Here is a 13734-nt window from a genome sequence, read left to right as displayed (position 1 = left end):
GTATGCATACTGGTGTTATTAGCATCGATCACATGGAGCATGCACTATGTTTCATTCATTGATGAAATCTCTTGCAAGATGTGGATTTACTTAAAGTCAAAGTATGAAATCTTTAACAGGTTTCAGGAGTTCAAATATTTTGTTGAAAACTAGACAGAGTAGAAGAGGAATGTTTTGAGATCAAATAATAGGGGTGAGTATACCTGCAACGAGTTAAGGATTTTTGCAAGGAAAAAAACAATACGGAGTTGAATGTTTCATACAGTCCACAATATAATGGGGTTGTGGAGTGAAATAATTGATACATCATAGATGTTGTTAAGGAAATGACACATGACCAAGGCTTACCCTTGTTTCTTGGGGCAGAGGCATGCAACACAACAATCTACATCCAAAATCAGTGTTCTCATAAGATCTTGGAGGAAAAGATGCCAAAGGAGGCATTCATGAGTGTGAAGCCAAAGGTCAATCATTTTCACATCTTTGGCTGTCCAATCTACATTAATGTACCTATAGAAAAGGGGATAGAGTTGGAGCCCTCTAGCAGGAAGGATTTATTTGTGGGTTATATTGAGACTTCAAAGGCCCACAGGGTCTATATTTAGAGAAAATGAAGACAATAGTAAGCAGGGATGTAAAATTTGAGAAAAAAAATTGTATCTAGGAAGTTGCATAAGACCATTCTAGTGATAGAGAATGAGGAGTAGAAAACTCCAAATGTTGAGCTAGGGCCACCAAAGAGACCAATAGTTTTTAGTTCAAGACAACAACCTTTATGCAAGGAAGAGGAGATATTATCCCCTTGTAGTTATGTTAGGAGACCTCTATGGTTCACATAAATATTGAGGGATGCTCAGGAAAATGTTAAGGCACCTAGGAGCACATTAAGGGAAAGAAAGCCTATGAAGAAATTACCTACTTACATGGCTTTGATGAACAACATCATTGACTTTGAGCCTTCCAGTTTTCAGGAGGTAGTAGACTTAGCAGGTATGGGATGATGCCATGGTGGACGAGTACACCTTCATCCTGAAGAATAATGTTTGAGACATAGTGCTGAGACTAGAGGGGAATTTAATAGTAACTTCCAAATGGCTCTACAAAATCAAGCACGTTACAAATGACAACATCAATAAGTTCAAGGAAAGGTTTGTGGCAAGAGGATTCTCCCAAAAATAGGGAGTGGACTATGAGGAGACATTTGCTTTAATCTCGAGGTACACTTCGATTAGGGTAGTTATGTCTATAGCTTCAGTCATGGGATGGAAGATACATCAATTGGACTTGAAGACAACTTTCCTTAATGGGATCATTGAGGAAGAAGTGTACAAAGAAATGTTTTAGGGCTTTGAGTTAAATGGGAAGGAGTCCCATGTTTGTAGGATTAAGAAATGCATGTATGGACTCAAACAAGAACCAAAAGCATGGCATTCCATGATCAATGGATATTTGTTGAGTATGGGATTCACCAAAAGTTAAGCAGATCCTAATTTTATATGTTTGTTGGGACTAATATACATATTTCGATGTTATATAGAGATGAATTGTTTCTTAAAAGTGCATATAATCTCATTGTAGGGTGAAAAGCAAATATGGCAATAGAGTTCGAGATGAAGAACATTGATAAGATGCATTACTTCTTGGGTTTGGAGGTTTGACAAAGATTGAGGAAGATATTCCTGGGGCAAGCTAAGCATGCAATTGAAATCCTAAGTAGATTTCAAAGAGCGGACTATTGTACCTATGGCCACACCCATTATCATTGGTATGAAGGTGATAGCTTCATATTCAAAATTCATGGATCCCATGTTGTATTAGTAGCTAGTAGGTTCCTTAATGTATTTGGTCAACACTAGATTAGATATATGTTTTGCAGTGAAAATCTTGAGCCAATTCATGGTGGAGCCAAGGCAAGAGAATTACGTAGTAGGAAAGCATGTCCTCATATATTTGAGGGGCATAACAAAATATGGTTTGATATATCTTGGAGATGATGATTATCTAGTGAATAATACTCCCATATCATTTTAAATGTTACTCATTGCTAATTTAGGTAATATAAAGGATTTACACTATTATAAATCAACAGTTAAAATAAATTTCACAACTTTATGAAGTATAATAGATGAAGTAATCCAATGTTAATTTTTCACATATTAAAAATAATGATAAGACAATATTCAAATTAGGACATATCTATTCATGGAAGTAAAAATTAATTAGTCCAATATCTACAACCATTGCACAATGAGTGTGATATATCTATCTATCTATCTATCTATCTATATATATATATATATATATATATATTGTTTGAGGCTATAATAGTGGGATTAGTGATATTTTTCCAACTCCCATGTCACTGATAAAATCAACCTTCATGGTGGCCTTGATGAAGCTCCACTTTGTTGTTTTTTCCTCGGCACTTCAGAATTACGGTCTATTGTTGAAATATGTAATTAGGTTTGGTCTTCATAATATTTTATGTACTATATGATTTTATGTATTTGATGTAAAGAGAAAGAAAATTTATTATTATTATTTTATAGCATGGGTTTCATGCTCAAGGTCAATTTGTTTTAGGTCTAGCACCCATTGTGTGCTTCTAGGTTTTTGTCATAGAGTCTAGAAGTCAAAGAGTCATTGCCTTATGTACTAAGACCCTATTGGGCATTTTGTATCATGTAAGAAGAATTTATTATGAGTCAAAAGAGTCAAAAGTCTCCCTCTAGGACCAAATCGGTTTGCAAGAAGACAAGTCAACCTAAAGAGATGAAGTCGACCTCACTAGGGTTATTTGAGCCCACAAGAAGCCTATATATAAAGGAACTCAAAAGTCATTTTAAGAGCTCATCCAAGCAAGTTCGATCAAAAGGAGAAAAGAAAAAGGAACGAAGAAGAAGAAAAGACAAGGAGACAACAAAAGAACCAAAAATATGAAATTTTGCTATCATTCTCTCTTACACATGCGAGGAACTAGGGCATCATTTAGTGCAACAAATTCAAAATTGCAGAAATCTTAAGAGGCCGAACTTTGGTGACAAAAGGATCAAGTTTGCAAGCTGTGCCACCTAGAAGAAGAGAGCAAGTCCAATGAAGGGAAAAGGAGACTTATTTTTCCATATTACTCCCCCATGTGTGAAATTGCAGCGATTGCAGCGAAAAAGTGTTGTAGGGGTCAAAGTTAAGGACTAAGAGAAGTTTGACTACAAGTTGACTTTGTTGAAGTTGAAGTACATTAAGGGAAGGTTGACTTGGTCTTGGAGGGGTCTTTGTCTTGGTTTTAAAGGTCTTGGAATTCATCATTTGAAGATTATATAAGAAGAGAAGAATTATGTTGGGTTTTCCTCTCCAGGAGAGGTTTTGGCCTTGGCTAGCAACCTATATCTTATGCCCATTTGTGTTATTGATCTTCATAGTTTGGTAGTTGTTTGATGATAAGAACACTATAATGAATATAACAAGAATAATTTAATTACAAATACTACAAGTTGAAGTAAAGAACATCACAAGCAATTATCAAAGTATAGATAAATCACCCTAATAGAGTTGCCCTGGATTTCTCAACATCTATGTCTTAAACACGATAAAAAACACACTGATATACCACAACTCTAAGAACTTTGCATAGAGGAAATGTAACAATAGTGAATAAAAAAAGTACAAAATATTTTGCAAACCCAAACTTGTTTATATTATAACTTTAATACAACAAACATAGGGATCTCGTGCCAAGGATCATGGCCCTTACAATTAGCCCTGACACAAGGAAAAATAGGGCTTGATGTCAACAACACTTAACTATCAATGCACCCAATAATAAGAACATACTTGACTTACTTGCTAAAGAAGTGCTTACACCAACCCTTTCAATCCACTTGCCTTGAAATCTTGACAAGTCCTTTGCCACCTATACACAGAGAATATTGTTACTCCAATACCTCTGCCTTCTATTGTTAACAATAGCTCTGCTCCTCCAAAACCCTTGCACACTTCAACTCCACAATTCTAGCTTCTAATAGTGAAATGAATTATTTCGAACACTGTACATCAACCTCCACAAAAATTCCTTCACACAATGATCTTGCGACTCCTATAATCACTGTACACAAGGCTTCACAAATTTTCCTTCACAACAGTGATTTGCCACTTTAAATGCGTTGTACACTAGGCTCAAACAATTTCTGCAACTTCCAAAGAATCTGCTCCTTAGATCATTGGCAAATGTATCCCTAAACCATGCTATCCAAGCACCCTTTGCTAGACAGACTTCCACACATACGCTTTAACGATTCTCTCGGGTCTCCAAAATGCTATTATTTTCACTGCTTCTTCACCTTTGATATCCCATCTTTATCCTGTCTGTGTGCATTCATGTTAACCTTTTAGCAATGATTGTTTGATGCATAAATTGGCCAAATAATTATGATATATTTTTTTTCTCGGTAAATCTATTCTATTCTATTATGTACAGAAAAAACATTACAGGCATATATTCAGATTGCCCAAGGCCGACTGTGGCTCTTTGGAGCATGATTTCTCAGCACTAGACCCGCCCTCGCAGGGGCAGCGCGACCAGAAAAAATTATCTTCACAGGACATCATAATATGACAGAGAATCCATACCATACAAAAAACATCCTGCGCAGGGGCACCGGAGCAGAGAAGTACATCCCTCGCAGGGGCATTAAAAGAGTTATAGACATGGCCAGAGCAGACATAGACCTAAACGTAAACTTGAGAGACATAGCCATAGCAGACATAGACAAAAACATAAACCAGAGAGACATAGACATAGACATAAAACCGGAACAGGACCTGCACAATTGTGGAAGACGATAGGTTGAACCAGTGGAGGTTAGTCCTCCGGCTTCTCCTCGACAATTCTGCACCATCCATACTTCTCTCGTTCTTCTGCAGTGGGGAAGGAGTCCCAGTCTTCAGCAGTGTTCTCCTTGGAGGTCGACGCCTGCTGAGCCTGAGGGCGATTGGGAGCTTGCACGGGAGCCCCCACTGGTCTCTCCTCATCGCCTTCCATGCTTTCATCTGGGAGCTCCTCCTTTCTGCGCGAACCACCTTCACCATCCTGAGTTTCCTCGATGAATAAGACCGAAATGTGAGCATTAATGTGGGGTTTATTCTTCGAGCTGCCAAAAGTGAAGATGGCGGAACCAAACGCAGGAAGAGGGTCCGATTCAGAGCTTGGACTGCTCGCGTCCATGAACTGGCTCGCTTGGAGGGGATTGGCCTCTGCCCTTCTGTGGCAATTACAGCAACAACAGTGGAGATGGGGCTCTGTAGCTGGAGGACGAGAAGACCCTCCCCGAGAAGAACTTCGTCGACTGAGCAGTCTTTGCCGGGGTCTAACCATTTCTGCAGGAGTACCAGCGGCTTGAAGCAGTATAACAATTGAAGACCTTCCCAGCTTGAGGCAGCCCCCAACTGAATTAGAGCTGCTCCCAGCAGACCTGGGACAACACTCAACAAAGCAGAGGTGGCAACCAGCAGAGTTTCCGGGCTGGAGACAACCCTCACCACCTTGAAAACTGGCCTTAATAGCAAGAGCTGTGGCCTGTAGAACAAAACAACAAGCAGGAGCCTGAACCTCGTAACCACAGCGCTGAGCGTGAACCTGCTCCATTCCATCACCCACCTTAATATTCTCAACATTCCCTTGAGACCTGTTCTCCATAACTGCAAATTGCAGTCGCACCAATTAACCGGACGCTGCATTGAATTCCCTTCACCCACACCTGAGCTTTTAATCCTCGGTGGCGAGAGATGCAATAACATTTAAGATTGAACTCGGGGCACCACATGGCTGGCATGTGGCTCCTCCCTGCCACCCGTACTATCACCCGCATCCGGGTCAAATAATTATGATATTGATTTAATGCTTAATTCCATTATTTTTGATGAATCAGAGAGGTTAAAAGATGTTTTATTACTAACAATTATTTTTGCCTAGTCAATTCCTGCGACCTTTATGCAGATCTGGTAACCAACCTCCAAGTTCAACATATCCACGTGACTCTATTGAATGTTTCGAGATACGGTTTTGTTCCTAGAATTGGCGACATGGTTCCATGTTGATTATTTCACACCCAGGTGGATTCTAGAGGTCTCCAAGCAGCAGTCAATGGTCATGACAACTTGTTCCGAGAAGAATTGGGTCATCAACTTCGGTGGATATTTACAAGAAAAAAGAGAAAATTATGGAAAATCTAAAACATGGGTTTTTCTCAAAACATCCTCAATTAGGTCATGTAGGATTTTTTCCAAATAGTGTGCAATTTGGGAGATCTCAAAGGTTCTTTCAAGATAAAATTTCAAGTTGCATCCATGGTTTAGTTAAGCCCAAACTCAACAATCAATTAGTGAAATTGACTCATCCAAGCTATTCTTAGAGGAATTCATGCTAAATTCACCCCATCTAATCAAATCTTTAGTTGAATATGTCAACCAATTAATCTTGTGTGAGATTAACCATGATTTGTAGAGAAATTGTTGAGGAAATTGTCTAAATTTGCCCTTGATCTTCCTTGTATAAATAAATGGGAAAAATCCTTGGTGGAGGGTTAAGAAAATTTTGTAAAAGGAGAGGTTTTGTCATTGTTTTATACCTATGGGATGGTCCCTAGCATGTTGTGACAATTGGGATCAAACTTTTTTATGTCATTCCTGATGTAAAAAACCTTGGATCTTTTAATGAAAAGGTTGATGACTAGGTTTCATTGTTCACTGTTGTAATCTTTGTTCTGGTGATTTAGTTTAATGGAGGCAATGAGTTGGTTGGCATGGGCCCACCAAATTAGCCCATTTCCCTCTTCTCTTGTTCATTTTTAGCTCTAGGATATAGATGTTCTCATTCATTGTTTGATTTGTAAAGTGTGGTGTGCTAATCGACCTCATAACTCTCAGATCTGAGTTTTTTTGTGCCAACAAAGTGTAGCATTTTATACTCTATCTTTTTATTATAATTTTTTTATTGTATGCTTAAGTGGAATGCATATAGATCTAAAAAGTGTGGGGATTGAAATCATGATGTATCACTTCTCTGAAACGTTGAGCCACGAATCGATTGTAGCAAGTTATAATCAACAATATTTTAATAATGATACCTCTGTTGTTTTGTTTCCTATAAAAGAAATTATATGGCTCATTGCATCTGAATTTTTTAAAGGGGAATATGATCCTAGATTTAGTAACATGTAGCTTCCATTTGGGATTTTGATAAAATTTTTGTTGAGCTATTATGACTACAAGGTATTCACACAACAACACTCCGAGTTTGATCTGTTCCTTCTCGCGGAGTCTGGGCAACAAAGTATATTTTATAGGGCTTAATTACCTATTGGAGTTCATATTACTTTAATCTTTATGTTAAAAAGAATGTGAGCCACATATCAGTGATATATATATATATATATATATATATATATATATATATATATATATATATATATATATACGTGTTTCTTTACTCTCTACAAGTTAATGTTAGGTCCCTATAATACTAGTTTAGCCCCCTTATTATTATTATTAGTGTAGCCCCTATTGTTATTGTTGTGCCCATGTAGCCCCCATATTGTTATTGTTGTGCTCCTTACATTATTATTATTATTATGTATACTCTAATTATATTGTGACCCCTTAGACTCCTATATATATCAAGAAGGTCTTGTCATTTGTTTCATCCAAGAATTTTTCATTTATGTAATGTAAAGGAGGTTCCCCCTCGAAGAGGATAATTTTTAAGTCATTGATCTATATTTTCTTATGTTTTTGTGAGATGGTTGCATAACATTTGGTATCAGAGCTTTGGATTCTAGGGTTTCGCTTCTTCAAACGGGTCACTTGGAATTTTCACTATAACATTTTTTCTACAAGGCTTCATAATTTGAAATTAAAATCACGTGGAGAAAAAATATTGGTGAACTTCGTGTAATAATTTCAGATCTTGGTTCGCTATGTTTTCGGAGATATGATCCGAGGAAGTTACAACTTTTGTAGGCTCCAGAATTCCATCTCAAATAGGTGACCTAGGGAAAATAATCATAACTTTCTCTCCAAGTATCAAATTTGAAATTCGTTAAAAGTTATTGATAGTGCACGAACTATAGTTTTTTTTATATCATTTTCAGGGCCAAATATTGAAATAGTGACACGTGGAACTCCGTACAAGTTCGCTCTACATAACTAGTCTATAATCATGTCATTGTGGGAGATTGGGCATAACTCTTTCTTGAATAATCCAATCTCAGTTTGACTTGTGGGGTTAGAAAGAAGAATCAGAGGGATATCGTGGCACAGAAGTTTAGACCTTGAAGATACAAAATTACAAATATACAATAGTTTCAATATCAAGCTCCTAAAAAAACAAGAAAAAGGTGTGTTATTTTTTTTAAATTTTGCATAACCTTTGTTTGAAAAACTTGTTTGAAGTGATTCAAAGGGCATAGTGAAGCATATATATAGTTTAATTCCAAAATGTCTCGAAATAAAAAAAATGGCACACCTAGTAAGCAACTCGAAATCTCTTCTATTATGCATGATAAGAGGAAAAAATGTGACATGATATATCAAAATTATGAGACCAAGTGCAACAAATTTCACTCTCGCAAAGAATAACCAAAAATGAACTGGAAGCTAAGAAGGATGGTTTGAAATCTACATGGAAGCAATGATGAATATCAATATGGAATGTTTGAAGGATGGTTTAAAAACATAAATGAAAAGGGACCTCGAAGGTTTGAAGGAACATTTGACAAAGTTTCTACAAGAAATGCTTGCTAGTGGTACAAGGTACCCCATGAAAATCGTGATGAGGATAAAAGGAATACAAATTATGATTTTAGACTCCCATAGTGGGTTGAAGACTAATGACATTCCAAAGATTGATATGAGGAAGTTTGATGGAAAGGATCCGGTGACATGGATACTACAGATGGAGAAATTCTTTGATCTACATGATGTGTTGAACACACAAAAGGTATGCATTGCATCTTTATATTTAGAACAAAATCAGTTTGTGTGGTATCAATGGCTTTGTTCTCATAAATCAATTGTCACTTGGACAATTTTTGCTGAAGAATTGGTAGCACATTATGAGGATACGAAGAACAACACCTTCTTTAGCCAATGGATAAATCTCAAACAAAAGGGTTCAATGGCAAAGCACATTGACTTCCAAAGATAGAATGTCAAGGTAAATGATATTCCAGAGGAGCATAATATTGATGTATTCATAAGGACTTTAAAGGATAAAATTGTTGGAAATACTGAGAGGGGGGTGAATCAATATTTCTTTTCAATGTTATTTTACCAGTTAAATTCTTCACAATTTAAATCAAATCAATGTATAATAATTATATTATTAATCAAAAAGGAATTGTATATAATATAAATATGTTCCCAAGCTCCAACTTGGTTTTGATGAGGATCCGACTGTATCTATCCAAGGCACCAACCTTGAGTTTAGGAGCACCAACTCCAAGGACACCAATCCTTCTCTATTGCTTCACTGGACTTATTTGATCAAATACTACATTTCACCAATATGCACTATTCTGCACCAAGCCTTAAACAATGACAATCCTTGCACCACACTACACCACTATCCAACGCACCATGCTGCACCAAGACTTCAGCAAAGGCAATCCTTGCACCACACTACACCACTGTCCAATGCACCATGCTGCACCAACTATCTGTCTTCACACTTCCCAAGAAGAGTTAGCACCACACTACACCAATTGTCTATCTTCACACTTCCCAAGAAGAGTTAGCACCACACTGCACCAACTATCTGTCTTCACACTTCCCAAGAAGAGTTAGCACCACACTGCACCAAGTCTGCACCAACTGTCCAAAGAAGATCACACTGCACCAGGACTTTTCTCTACTCCACACACCAAATCAACTGCTGCACTAAGACTGTCATTGGTCCAAAGTTCTCTTCAGTACTTCAAGGGATATCTTGTCACTGATATGGGGTTAATTTGTCATAGATTGAACCATAGAAGCCTACCACAACACCAAGGAAATTTTGACACCAAACAAGGTTTGTCACAACACCAAGAGAGTGGTCTGTCACACCATAAAAAGAAAAACTCTGCCATAAAATATTCAATAATAAGCAGCTACAGGTCCGAATATTCTTCAGCAATGAAGGCCAGTGAAGAAGTAAACAAATGAGCCACCAATTTGGGTCAGAACAGGTGTTGTAAGAGTACGTAGTCTTCAAAAAAGATTGAGGTCTGCAATGTTAATCCTGTAGTCTTCAACAGATCCGAAAGTCATCATTCTTATCACAGGTACACAGGGAGCCTTACAGGAGAGTCTACACACTTGTATCTACAGGTTCGAAAGGCAGATTGTTTGCAACGTGATCATCCACATATACTTGAAGTTTGTGATATGATTCCTCTAGATTTCGTCTTTATAAGTTCATGAGATGTGAACTAATCTATGTCGCTAAGATCTGTATTCTTCACCAAGATGCCTTTTTGAACGAGTTTTAGTCTCCAATTTATATACATGTTTGACCTATAATGAATGGTCATGTCATATGAGAGGAGGTTGACATGAGGTGAGGCTGTATGTCGGCTTGCATAAAAAAAATAAATTATATTTTATCTTTGTAAAATAGTTTTCTTCCAACTTATAGGGAGTTAACAGAAGTGTGAGAGCTCGTTGGAAATGATAAATTATCCTCTACAAACTTATGGTAATTTCATTCTTAATTAAGGTCATTTCCTCATCAAGAAACTTAATTTTTGAGACTGCCATTTTAATTTTATTTACAACAATTCTTATTATCTAGGGGTTTTGGTATTCGAGGTAAGGCTTCTTCATTTAAGGCATGACATTAGGATTAGGGCTTCTACTTTATAGACTTAGGCTTTCAATCTCAATAGGCATTTAGGACTTAAGGCATTTATGCATTTAAGGTTTCATCATCTTCAAATAGGGCATATTAGGGCATGCATCAACATTTGGCACCTAGGGTTTACTTTAGGGCTTTACCATTGACATATACCTCATGACCTTGTCATCACAAACAATGCCATATATTGACATCAATGACAACCTAGATTAAAAATCCCCCCCTTTGTCATTGATGGCAATATTCTTTCCCTTTCAACATTCTTTCCCCCTTTGACATCAATGGAAAACGGGGTGCCCAAGTACTCCCCTTGTCGAACTGCTCCCCCTGTCATGCGACATCTTAAGAATCAACTTAGTGTGATGCTAGATAAATAACCCCCATCTTTTGACGAAGATGTTCAAATTCTTCTCGAGGAAGAAGTTCGGTGAAAATATATGAAATTTGCTCCTTAGTATTGATATACTCCAACTTGATGTTTTGTTCAGCCACTTGTTCACGGAGAAAATGATATTTGATTGGTATATATTTGGTCTTTGAGTGCATCAATGGATTTTTACTGAGATTGATAACACTTGTGTTGTCACAATAGATGGTGATTGGTTGTTTAGTTTCTATGTTGACATCCTTCAAAGATTCCTTCATCCATAGTATCCATGTACAACAATGTGCAGCAGTTATATATTCAACTTCAACTGTGGAAAGAGATATAGATGATTTTTTTTTGCTGAGCCAAGATAGACAATCTCCCATGAAGAATGCATTTCCACTGGTACTTTTTTGATCATCCATGCTTACATCCCAATCATCATTAGTGTAAGTTGTCACTGTAAGAGTTGTGCTTTTGGGATACCAAAGACCAAAGTCAGGAGTTCCTTTCAAGTATCTGAGAATTCTTTTTACAGCCAACAAATGGGATTGCTTAGGAGCTGATTGAAATCTTCCTACCATTCCTATTACTTGCATAATGTCGGGTCTTGTAGTAGTTAAGTATAGGAGAGCTCCAAATATTAACCTGTAAAGAGTTGCATCTACTAAGGGGGATTCATCATCTTTGCTCAATTTACAGTCTATGGTCATTGGTGTGCTCATAGGTGCATAATCTTCCATCCCATATCTTTTAAGCATGTCTTTAAGATATTTTTCTTGAGATATGAACATGCCTGTTGTGGTTTGAGATACTTGTAGTCCAAGGAAGTAAGATAATTCACCCATCATTGACATTTCGAACTCTTTTGACATATTTTGAGCAAACTCATGGCTCATCTCATCATTATTGCTAGCAAAAATCAAATCATCAACATAGACAAGAGTAACTAGTAACTTATCCTCGTCCATATTCATGTAGAGATTATTTCCTGCCACCCCCTTTTTGAAGCTTTGTTGTTGTAGATAGTGATCCAATATTGTGTACCACTCTTTAGGAGCTTGTTTCAACCCATATAATGCCTTTTTCAATTTACATACAAAGTATTTTCCTTCTGCTAGATCAAACTCTTCTGGTTGCTCCATGTAGACTTCTTCCTTGAGTTCCCCATTTAGAAATGCTGATTTTATGTCCATTTTATAGACTTTGAATCCTTTTGAGCAAGCAAATGCCAATAACATCTTTATAGCTTCCATATGAGCTATTGGTGCAAAGGTTTCTTCAAAGTCAATTCCTTCAATTTGTGAATAACCTTTACAGATAAGCCTTGCCTTATTTCTGATGATTTGTCCATCTTCATTCATTTTGTTTTTGAACACCCACTTGGTTCCAATTATATTTTTATCCTTTGGATGAGGTACCAGCTTCCATCTCTCATTTTTGTCGATTTGAGACTTTTCTTCTTCCATGGCTTCCACCCAATGAGGATCCTTACTTGCTTGAGTGAAAGTTCCTGGTTCTATCATAGATAGGAGAGGAACATCATTTTTCCTTGGTGTACTTGTCATCCTTCTTCAGGTTTGTATCCCCCCATCTACATTGCCAATAATCTGCTCTTCTGGGTGATGGTTTTGGAGGAATTTCAATTTTGAAGGAGTTTGAGATGGTTCTTTTTCCTTTTGTTTTTCTTGATCTTTTTCCTCTTTTTCATGTTCTTCTTCGCTTTCTTCAATGAAGGGGTCAACTTCATGATCTTCAATTTCCTTTTCTGGAAGGGCTTCATCAATCTTCACATCAATTCTTTCCACTATTTTCCATAGTAGATTATTATAGCACTTGTAAGCTTTGCTTCTAGTATAATATCTAAGAAATATTCCTTCGTCAACCTGAGAATCAAATTTTCCTAGTGAGTCATCATTGATATTTATGAAGCATTTGCTTCCAAAAATCCCGAAGTATTTTACTGAAGCAGGTCTTCCTTTCCATAATTCATAAGGAGTCTTCTCATTATTTGGTCTTAGTTGAGTTCGATTCAAGGTATAAACTGTTGTCCCAATTGCTTCGCTTCAAAATTTTGGTTGCAAGTCAGCTGCTAGTAATATTGTTCTTGCCATTTCTTAAATAGTTCGGTTTCTTCTTTCAACTATCCCATTTTTCTTGGGTGTTCTAGCAATGGAGGGTTCTCTTTCGATTCCATGTACTTTACAGAATTCATCAAATTCTTTTTGTTAATTTTATGGTAAGTTCTATGCTTAGAGCAGTTTACTTATCTTTCTTATTATTATCCACAGATTAGCAATCACATGTACATAAGTAAAGTGCAGATAGAACATTAAACAATCAACATAAAACAAGCCACGACAAGAGACATAAGATGTGGCGGCTAGCCAGGGACAAACCCCAATATAGGGAAACCCTTTGATCAAATGTTCTTTTATCTTCAATAATTCAGTAGAGAGAAATAGTACATAAATCTGAT

This window comes from Pinus tabuliformis, chromosome 3_2 (assembly GCF_031772625.1).
Source record: "Pinus tabuliformis cultivar Carrire ecotype Pingquan chromosome 3_2, CPIR1, whole genome shotgun sequence".
Classification (NCBI taxonomy): domain Eukaryota; kingdom Viridiplantae; phylum Streptophyta; class Pinopsida; order Pinales; family Pinaceae; genus Pinus; species Pinus tabuliformis.
The sequence above is the reverse complement of the archived record's forward strand: the minus strand, read 5'-3'. Positions refer to the sequence as shown.